Source organism: Paramormyrops kingsleyae, chromosome 19, assembly GCF_048594095.1.
Source record: "Paramormyrops kingsleyae isolate MSU_618 chromosome 19, PKINGS_0.4, whole genome shotgun sequence".
NCBI classification, from domain to species: Eukaryota; Metazoa; Chordata; class Actinopteri; order Osteoglossiformes; family Mormyridae; genus Paramormyrops; species Paramormyrops kingsleyae.
In genome coordinates this window covers 10222527-10231125 of record NC_132815.1, presented here as the reverse complement: position 1 = coordinate 10231125, position 8599 = coordinate 10222527, and the positions used below count along the sequence as shown (strand labels likewise).

Sequence of the window (8599 nt, the reverse complement as noted above, 5' to 3'; positions counted from 1 at the left end):
TCTCGTGCTGTCTTTCATTTCCAAAAATCTCTCAGGAACTGCTAAAGCCAAATAATGGATATGCTGTAGATGAGTATGGGAATGGTTTGCAGCACTGACGCTGGTGGTCCTGCAATTTTACTTAACTGTCTGTAGGTGTCACCACTGTACCTTGTGATCTGTGGGATGTGGATGGATTGTCTGTGTGGTTGAGATGATGGGGTAGGATAGTGTAGTAATACTGAGGGGGGAGGGAAGGCCTGTGACCAAGGGTGACATCCAGCATTTTAATGTTTATACCCATCAGATGTGTATTGACAAGCTTCCACAGAAACTCCGTGATGGCAAACAGAGCAGATGCTGTGTAAACTGTAGTCTCACATTGGTGCTCCTTGTAAGGGGGGGGGGGTGTTGCACATGTCAGCCTTTGGTAGTTTATCCATAAAAGGGTCACACTGTCTGTGTGGGTCTCTAATTTCCTTTATTAAAGAAAGGGTGTAGAACATAGTGTAATGTGTAATTCAGCTTGTGTGTGTGTGTTGCACACATATATACACACACACACAACTCCGCAAAAGTCGAAGGCAGTCGGCAAAACTTTCTTCTGTTCTCCAGAAAGGTATTAATATCTTGCTTAATGGCTAGATGAACTCCGCTTCAGCCCCTAAATCTCCCTTCAGCGGCACCTCAGCCTTTCCGTTTACTCGGTCAATTGAGATCGGTGTACAAACGTAATTAGTGAAATAATTTGATGAGAAATTAATTAGCCAAACGTGATAGGCCAGGGGTCAAGTCAGCAGATATATCTGTATATAGGATGGTGCCTATAATTCCTGGGGTGACAGGAGGAGACGTTCTTACTACGCTGACACACTGGTCACAAGACATCAAATAAGAGTTTTACACCAGCATGATCATTATAAGACTTTTGCATATATACAGTACTGTATATACATCTTAAGTCAATATGGCACCTTTGGCGAGTGGCTGGCATTTCAGGCAAACGGCCGTTTTTTATAACAAGTTCTCCTTTTCGGGTTCACACGCCGGGAGGGAGGAAGAAGGAATGCCAGTGAGGAAGGATATTAACTCGCCGGCGTGCCGCTTAATGCCTGTTATCTGTGATGCATCAAACGGTCCGTGTCGCTGTGCTTGTTCTGGTTCCGCCCTTTAGATCCAGGCACGTTGCACTGCTGAAGGTTCGCCACCTCCTTCTGGGCATTCCTCTCCTTTATTTGATTTCTTTAAGCCAGGCGTAACCCGTGATATCTTGTTAGTTCCTGCCAGCCTGACCCGCCTTGCCTCGTCCGCCCTGGGTCACTAGGTCGCCTCGGTGCGCAGGCGGTGTGACGCCGCGTCTCCCTGACATTCGCCGTTTGTTTTCCTGAGGATTTAACCGAGAGTCCCCAGCGCTGTCAAACAGCTGAGGAACACGTGGCCCCCTATATTCCCTGTGAAGGGAGAGTCTGACACTTCCTGTGTTTAGAATGCTGGATATTTACAGTTTAGGATCCTACGCTGAAGTCTGAATATGCATATATTGCATATTTGATACTGTATATTGCATATTGTGTATTTAAATATTCTTGAAGACTGTATTTCACTTCCTGTGAGCCTTTCCTTCTCTTTATGAGATGGTGTGAATGTTGGGGATGATATTTACCCTACAAACTAAACACTTGTACCACACCTGTGTACAGAAGCAGAAATGGGGGGGCATTGGAAGGGGGTAGAGCCCTGTCGAAACAAGCCCTGTGGCAAAGCGACTTGTAGCACACCTGGTGAGGTACAGTACCCTCAGCCTGAGTGAGGGGAGCTCAGTGGAGCAGCGTCACACTCAACCTGAAGGAAGTGAGTCACTCGCGTAAATGATGTGATAGAAAGCCGTTACTTAAACAGCAATCCAGTCGCACTAACGCTGCAGAAGCAGGGATGTTTTTCATTGTTTTATAACAACACATGTTATAAAAAAAGACCCTCTTCTCGAAGCATTAAGTGTTTCAGACACATGCTCGGCTAAAAGAGGAACAGTTCATTAAAAGGCTACGCTTGTCTGTACAGGACAAATATGGTATGACAAGGGACCAGGAAGTCTGTGAGGTTAAGAGAAAGGGTGGAATTTGCTGCCTGATAGGACACATCAACGGCAGGGCAGCACCCGGTTCCAGATGGCTCACCTTCACATTGTTACCCCCCCAGAAACCCAACCGGCCTCATTCACGGTCAAACCAGCATTAGCTTATGCTGCTAAAGTTACACTAATCCTGTATCTCTAAACACAGAGGCATGGTGGTCCATGGTGCACAGGCAGCAGGAATTCACCCTGTCCTAAGTGAGAAAGAGCAGCAGGGGGTGGGGGCTGGTGGGGCTGGGCTGGGGGGGGGGGGGCTGCTGAGTTACTGAGTTCCAAATGACTCAGGAGCTGAGGAGCGCTTGGAGGGAATGGCGACAGATGGATGGTGAGACTGAAAAATGTGTCCTCATGTTTGTGACTGGGTTCAAGTGTGAGAGCTCCCCCTATCGCCCTACTGCACGTATTACACCTCCGGCAGGGTGGCCTTGGGCTCGAGTCCTTACGTTTCTGACTCATCAGCCCTCTGGAAGGCGATCCTATGCGTCATTCTTGTTTCTGCCCAAACTCAAACAACAGATGGCGATGCACTCATCTCTAGGAGTACGGCCTAGAAGCAACAGCACCCCCTACAGGTCGGGGGGGGGGGGTTCTGCATGCCACCGACCAGCTGCAGTGGCAGAGATGAGCTGGCATTTTAAAAGGCAATGTGAAGTAGCAGAGAACAGTGTGATAGTTTTACTACTTTTGCTGCAAGTGTTAGGGAGGGGGGAGAGTTGTAAATGTGTTTACATTAAAAAAAAAAAATAGAATAACCACAGCAGCACATCCTGCAGGTGATGTGGGTGGGTGGGTGGTATGGTGTTTGCTGTGTGTTTGGCTGCAGCGTGGAACTGCTGGTATGCAGTGCCGTGCCATTCAGCGTACGGTGTCCTGGTGGTTGCTTTTTTGTTTTGTTTATAAGGTGGATTAAGGTGAAGTGCCACGGACAGCGGCTATGCCCCCCCCCCCACAAAAGAAGCGCTTCACTCGCCCACCCGCCCGCCAGACCGCCCTCGTGAGCCGACCGCCGGGACGTCATCCGTGAAAACAGCCGCGCACATGGGAATGTGCCCCAGGCACAGGGCTAAAACAGCATGACTGCAACTATCAGGGGATAAATCTCCCGAGCGTTATTTAAAAAGGCCCGATAGAGGCTCCTTATTTTACGAGGGGTGGGGGGTCACTCTAGCAATGTCTAAAAGGCAGCAATCAGAAAGCGAGAAGGATCTTGAAAGCATTTAGCCCGTTGCTGGGGGCGAGTGTGTTTCTTATTAGACCGCTGACCTTAACCCTGAAGTCCTTCTGATAGTGGTCCGTCCTAAAAGACATCCCACTGCCTGCCGCATGATCCCTCACGTTTCAAAGCACATAAGTCTCGCGATGTGCCCTAATTGGCAATCAAGGCCATCGTTCATTCCTCACGCGTAATGAACACGGGGGTCAGTTTAACTGCTTGTGGGGGCCAGTGGGTAAGCTTTAACATTAGTGTGTTGCAGGTGAGCTCCAGAACTGAACCTTGTTTGTCCAGGCATAGTTCTTCAGCACCCCGTCAAGCAGAAATCTAAGCAAAACACCCATCTACTTTTCAGCTGGAGCAATAAAATTTGAACACGTTCCTGCCTAAATCGTGTAATGATAATAGGCTATCAGGGATGCAAACAGCTGCTCTTCTGGTGACTAAAAATCGCAAAGCCCTCGAAAGCAAAGTGGGAACGCCCATGAATCAATAGCTCTTATGATCACAAACTTTTTTCCACTTTCAAAAGTTTTTCACACCCACTGGTGCGGTGGTCGCTAACGTGGCACTCACCAGCGCTTCTGTTTGTTGCACTTTCCTCAGAAAGTCTCCCACGGCACAGCTCGCTGCGGGAGAGCGAGCCGGCGGTCCGCGGCCGCATCACCGCCGACCGTTTACTGGGCCAATTTTCAAAGGGGGGTGTTTATAAGTTCCGCCGTTTCATCTGCTATTAATCGCAAGTGTGACTCCGCACTAATTAGTCATAGTGATATGCTAGAGGGCCCACATGCAGACAGGAGCTCACGTTTTCACAAGTGCTCTCAAATTTAATTAGCCATCCCTACATAACAGGCTTTACCTAATAAGCCCTTGTGAATTATTAAAAAAGAGAGTAAAGCTTTTCCAGCTGGCTACTACGACATCTCAACTGGATTCAATTTAACATGCAGAAGCAGTAATGTTGGAAATAAACTCATAGGTGGAGCTTATGTGTTGAGTTATGTAATCCTGTTACATATTTTAGTACAAAAACATGTAGATATTTATATGGATATTTGGTCCTAGAGGGGCAATAGATTCTGGCGGGGGCCTCGTGACCAGGCTTGGGTGCCCAATGCATAGGACCCTGGAGGTCTCGTGATCAGACTTGGGTGCCCAATGCATAGGACCCTGGAGGTCTCGTGATCAGGCTTGGGTGCCCAGTTCACAGGGCCTAGGGGGCCTCGTGATCAGGCTTGGGTGCCCAGTTCACAGGGCCTAGGGGGCCTCGTGATCAGACTTGGGTGCCCAATGCATAGGACCCTGGAGGTCTCGTGATCAGGCTTGGGTGCCCAGTTCACAGGGCCTAGGGGGCCTCGTGATCAGGCTTGGGTGCCCAATGCATAGGACCCTGAAGGCCTCGTGATCAGGCTTGGGTGCCCAATGCAGAGAACCATAGGGGCCTCATGACTGGTGCCCAGCATAATTTCTGGGAAAGCAGCAGAGCTCAGTGCAGGAATGCCCCACAGCTCGTTGCAGCAGACTCTGGTAAACAAAACGGAGCACTTAAGATTAAAGAGGAATGAATACAAGTAGAGAGAAACCACCTTAGACTGGTTTGTCCTACAAAATGCACAGCGTGGCCTTCGATGACAAGGCCCAGCCTTTATTTTTCTAAGTGAACTTCTTTTCATGTCAGCTGTGCCGTCCAAACAAACCAGAGGCTTGGGGGAATCATTTCTAAACGTCCACAAACCGCAGGTTTCTTTGCATGGACAGCCTGAGTTGGTCATTAAGTGTAACGTCTGGGTGGCTCCTTAACCCCAGTTACAGCAGTTCATTCGAAAGGTTTGTTAAAATTACACAGACGGTTTTCTTAACTGTCTCAGAAGTTTCTGTTTCTTTTAAATGCAACTCAAATGTTCCTCAGTGGAAATTTATACCCCCCAACAGCAGCTGCCTATTATACAAACTGCATAGTCCCCCGAATGGTTGTCTCTATTCCTCAGAGATGAAAACAGCGGCAGTAAGGGAAATTACAGATGCGTGGCATGGAGAGGACGCGCCTCGTCCTGACGCTATCGCGCCCCCACCCCCCCCAAACCACATTAAAAGAGAGAGTGAAGAAGCAAAGCTGCATATCTTCACCAATTAATGGGCAGCTGCCTCTAATTGCCCTCGCTGTGTGCTTCATTCACGGGAGGCCAATGCATGCTGTGATATCACTTAGGCAGTAATTACATGCAGCGTAATCGATATCTGGGATCCCCGGGAGCTGCTGGGGAACCGGCAGTGTCCGCCTCCTCCGATTACGCTCCGGAATCCTGTCCTCGGGGATCACTGCAGAGATCGCAAGTGTGGGGAGGCGAGGTAGGGCCATGTGGGGCCGTTATAAAATTATAAAAACAGGTAATTCAGCCAAGAGCTATTCAACAGATAACAAAATAATAAGTTTTTACTTTTCTAAATACTCTACAAACACTATCCAGAGAGGACGATTCAGCTATGTTTATTTGATGTGTATGCAGACTGAGTGATTTTACATAGGTATTTAATCGTACTGTTTATCCAGCTTGTTTTTCATATTAACGAGATTCACAGTCTTGTCAGTATAGTATTTGATTCGATGAAACTGACCCTCATCCTTCACAAACGGTAATTCAGAGGCAATCCAAGACCCCGGACACTTGTCGGTTGCCTCCCAGCACCAGGGGGCGCTATTTTGAGCTGAAGGGAGGATCTCTCAAAGACACCTTTTCCCAGCTGTGTCCTCTTCCTTGCCTTTAATTGCAGTGGTACCCAAAAAGCAGGAAATCCCTCAGCTGCCACCTACAACAATGGCAGAAATGTAGACCCCTGCGAGAGAAAAAAAGAGAGCAAGAAGCCTTCATTTAAAAGGAGCGGTAATAAAACTGTAGCATTTATTAAACTGGTGCAGCCAAGCCGAATGCGGCACATTACTCACTTTTTAAAGCATGTCGTGGAAGGCTGCTGAGCCCGCTAATGAGGGCTGTGTCTCGACGCTGCACACACACACCCCAGAGTGCCGCTTTCAGGTCCACCTTGATCTGCTGCCAAGAAAGTCCGACAGGATACACTGGGGAGAGGATGTAACAGCAGCAGTCCTTCATGTACCTCTCCTCGCAAGGAAATCACACGATAAAATAGCATACATCACAGAATATAGGCAGGTATCGCAGGAGAAGGGACCCGTCGGAACAGGATCATGCAGGTTTGCCGGTAATCAGTCCGATGATAACTGACAATCTAGCAAGAAAGGAGCCTTTTTGTGTCTATGAGCCTTCAAGAGCTTCAAGAATCTGAGATGCTGTGGATGTGAGGTGGACTCTGGATGAGAATGGTTGATTCTGTGGACTGGGAAGACGAGCTGTGATTTGTAACACAAATTGCACACACGTCGTCCAGGGAAACACGACTTCTTCTCCTGACTCAGAGATACTTCTGTTGATACGGCTTTGCCAAGACGGAAGTCCAGCATCTGACCACCACGAACATGGCGCCTTGTTTTTCACATCAATTCATCCTACAGCTCACGTCTTACGGGCCAATGTGCACAGAGACCACATCCAGGTCCCGAATTAAGAGGCCCACCCATCCACCTAAATCCCCAGAGATAAATGAATTGTTTGCACAGCTCCTACGTCTCAGTAACACGCCGTTATCGTTCTCGCGGGGAAGATAGCGCTCCCTCTTACAGCCTTGAGATCATCACTCTGTGTCGTAAGGTGACCTCTCCATGGCTCGTGAACCAGGATCTCAAAGGCCTTTCCGTGTCAGAGCTTCGGAGAGCCGCCGGGGCCAGATGACGGTGGATCCGACCCATTCGTCTCCTGCCGCCATGCGCGTGTGCGTGTGTGTTCTTTCCCTGTGGGACACTGTTCCCACCACGGTTAAACTTTTGACCTCGTTTCCCCTTTTACCCCCCCCCCCCCCCCGTACCACACACTACTGTAAATGCGCAGGCTGATTTATTCGTCTGGAGATGGCGGAGATGGGAACCACGGCAGAGCGACCACCGTCTGCGTAAATCATCGGAATGAGGATGCGCGTTGGCCCATGACGGGGCAAACCTGAGAGATCACAGGCCTCGAAAATATGGGGGGGGGGTGAAAGTGTTCTCTGAGCTATTTTTAAGGCGAGTGGACGCGTGACAGTGGTGGTCACGCCGCAGTGAGGCACTTTCACGTGGGAGGGGGCCCGCAGTGGCTTCCACATGCCCTGCAGAATCTCTTTCGGTGTCTGTCTCATTTTATTTACCACCCCCCCCCCTCCAACTCACTCTTCCGCTCGAGCACTAGCTGCTGGGAATCCCCCTCATCTCCAACTCAGCGCCAGGGGAAGAGTCTGTCACCAGCCCAAGGACAGCCATTCCAACTGAAGGCAGGATGTTGTGTCTGGCGTGGGGGGGCTGAGGTGTCGGGGGTGAGGGACCCTCCTCTTCCTTGGCCTTGGCACTCAGCATGTAAGGCCTAAGGAAATGGGCACTCGTCGCTGCAACATCACTTCCTGTTTTTTTTATTTTCTTCTCCTGATGACATTCAGTCTGAGCGGGAGTATCTACAAATACACTGTATATGCTGACATTGTCTTGATTACTTACATGGTGAAATATACATTATTGCGAGGTTGCATTTACTTTGAAATTGGATATTTGTCAGTGGATCAGGCCAGCTGGAAAATGGGGAGTTAAACGCTCAAGCTATGCAGAGGCTGGACCTTCCGGTACGAAGTCAAGGGGACGGCCTGGGCTCTGTTATCCGGTGATTGTGGCTGGTAGTTCCAGAATTGGGAAGCCGCCAGCATTGGGCGGGGGGCGGGGGGGTGTCATTCCTCTGTGTCTGCAAGGAATTCTCTGCGAGGTCCCAAGGAAAGTGCCGGGCCCCACCTGCGAGCTTTCTGTTTCCTGTGCCGAGAGATACGTCGCTTTGGTAATCGACGCTGGTGTCGCGGCGAGCGGCTTCTGGCCACGTACGAGGGAGTCGCCGCGGTCAAGTCGCCGGGCGAGCGAACGAGGCCCAATAACGGAAGGGAGAACGAAAACATAGAAATGTGAAAAGGAAGGAAAGGGCTCCAGCCGGACGAAAAACAAATAAGGCACGATGACATGAAATATCAGGCACTGCTGGGAACAAAAAGGGAAAAACCCCTAAATTGTTAAGGAAAGAATCTGTTTCCACACCAACATGCTGGAATTCTGACCGAGTGTAATGCAGCCCAAAGCCTCCATCACCCCAAAATTTATTCATGGTACCATTGCCTACAAACAGCAG

The 8599-nt window shown here is 49.5% G+C and overlaps 1 long non-coding RNA gene across 1 annotated transcript; it reads right to left on the bottom strand.

Moving 5' to 3' along the window:
* Nucleotides 1-5801: 5801 nt before the first annotated feature.
* LOC111856434 (uncharacterized) lies at nucleotides 5802-7235 on the bottom strand. The gene is made up of 2 exons (XR_002841142.2): nucleotides 6274-7235; nucleotides 5802-6164 (listed from the first exon to the last, which is right to left on the bottom strand). It is a non-coding gene; the product is annotated as an uncharacterized lncRNA (long non-coding RNA).
* Between the last annotated feature and the right edge of the window lie 1364 nt (nucleotides 7236-8599).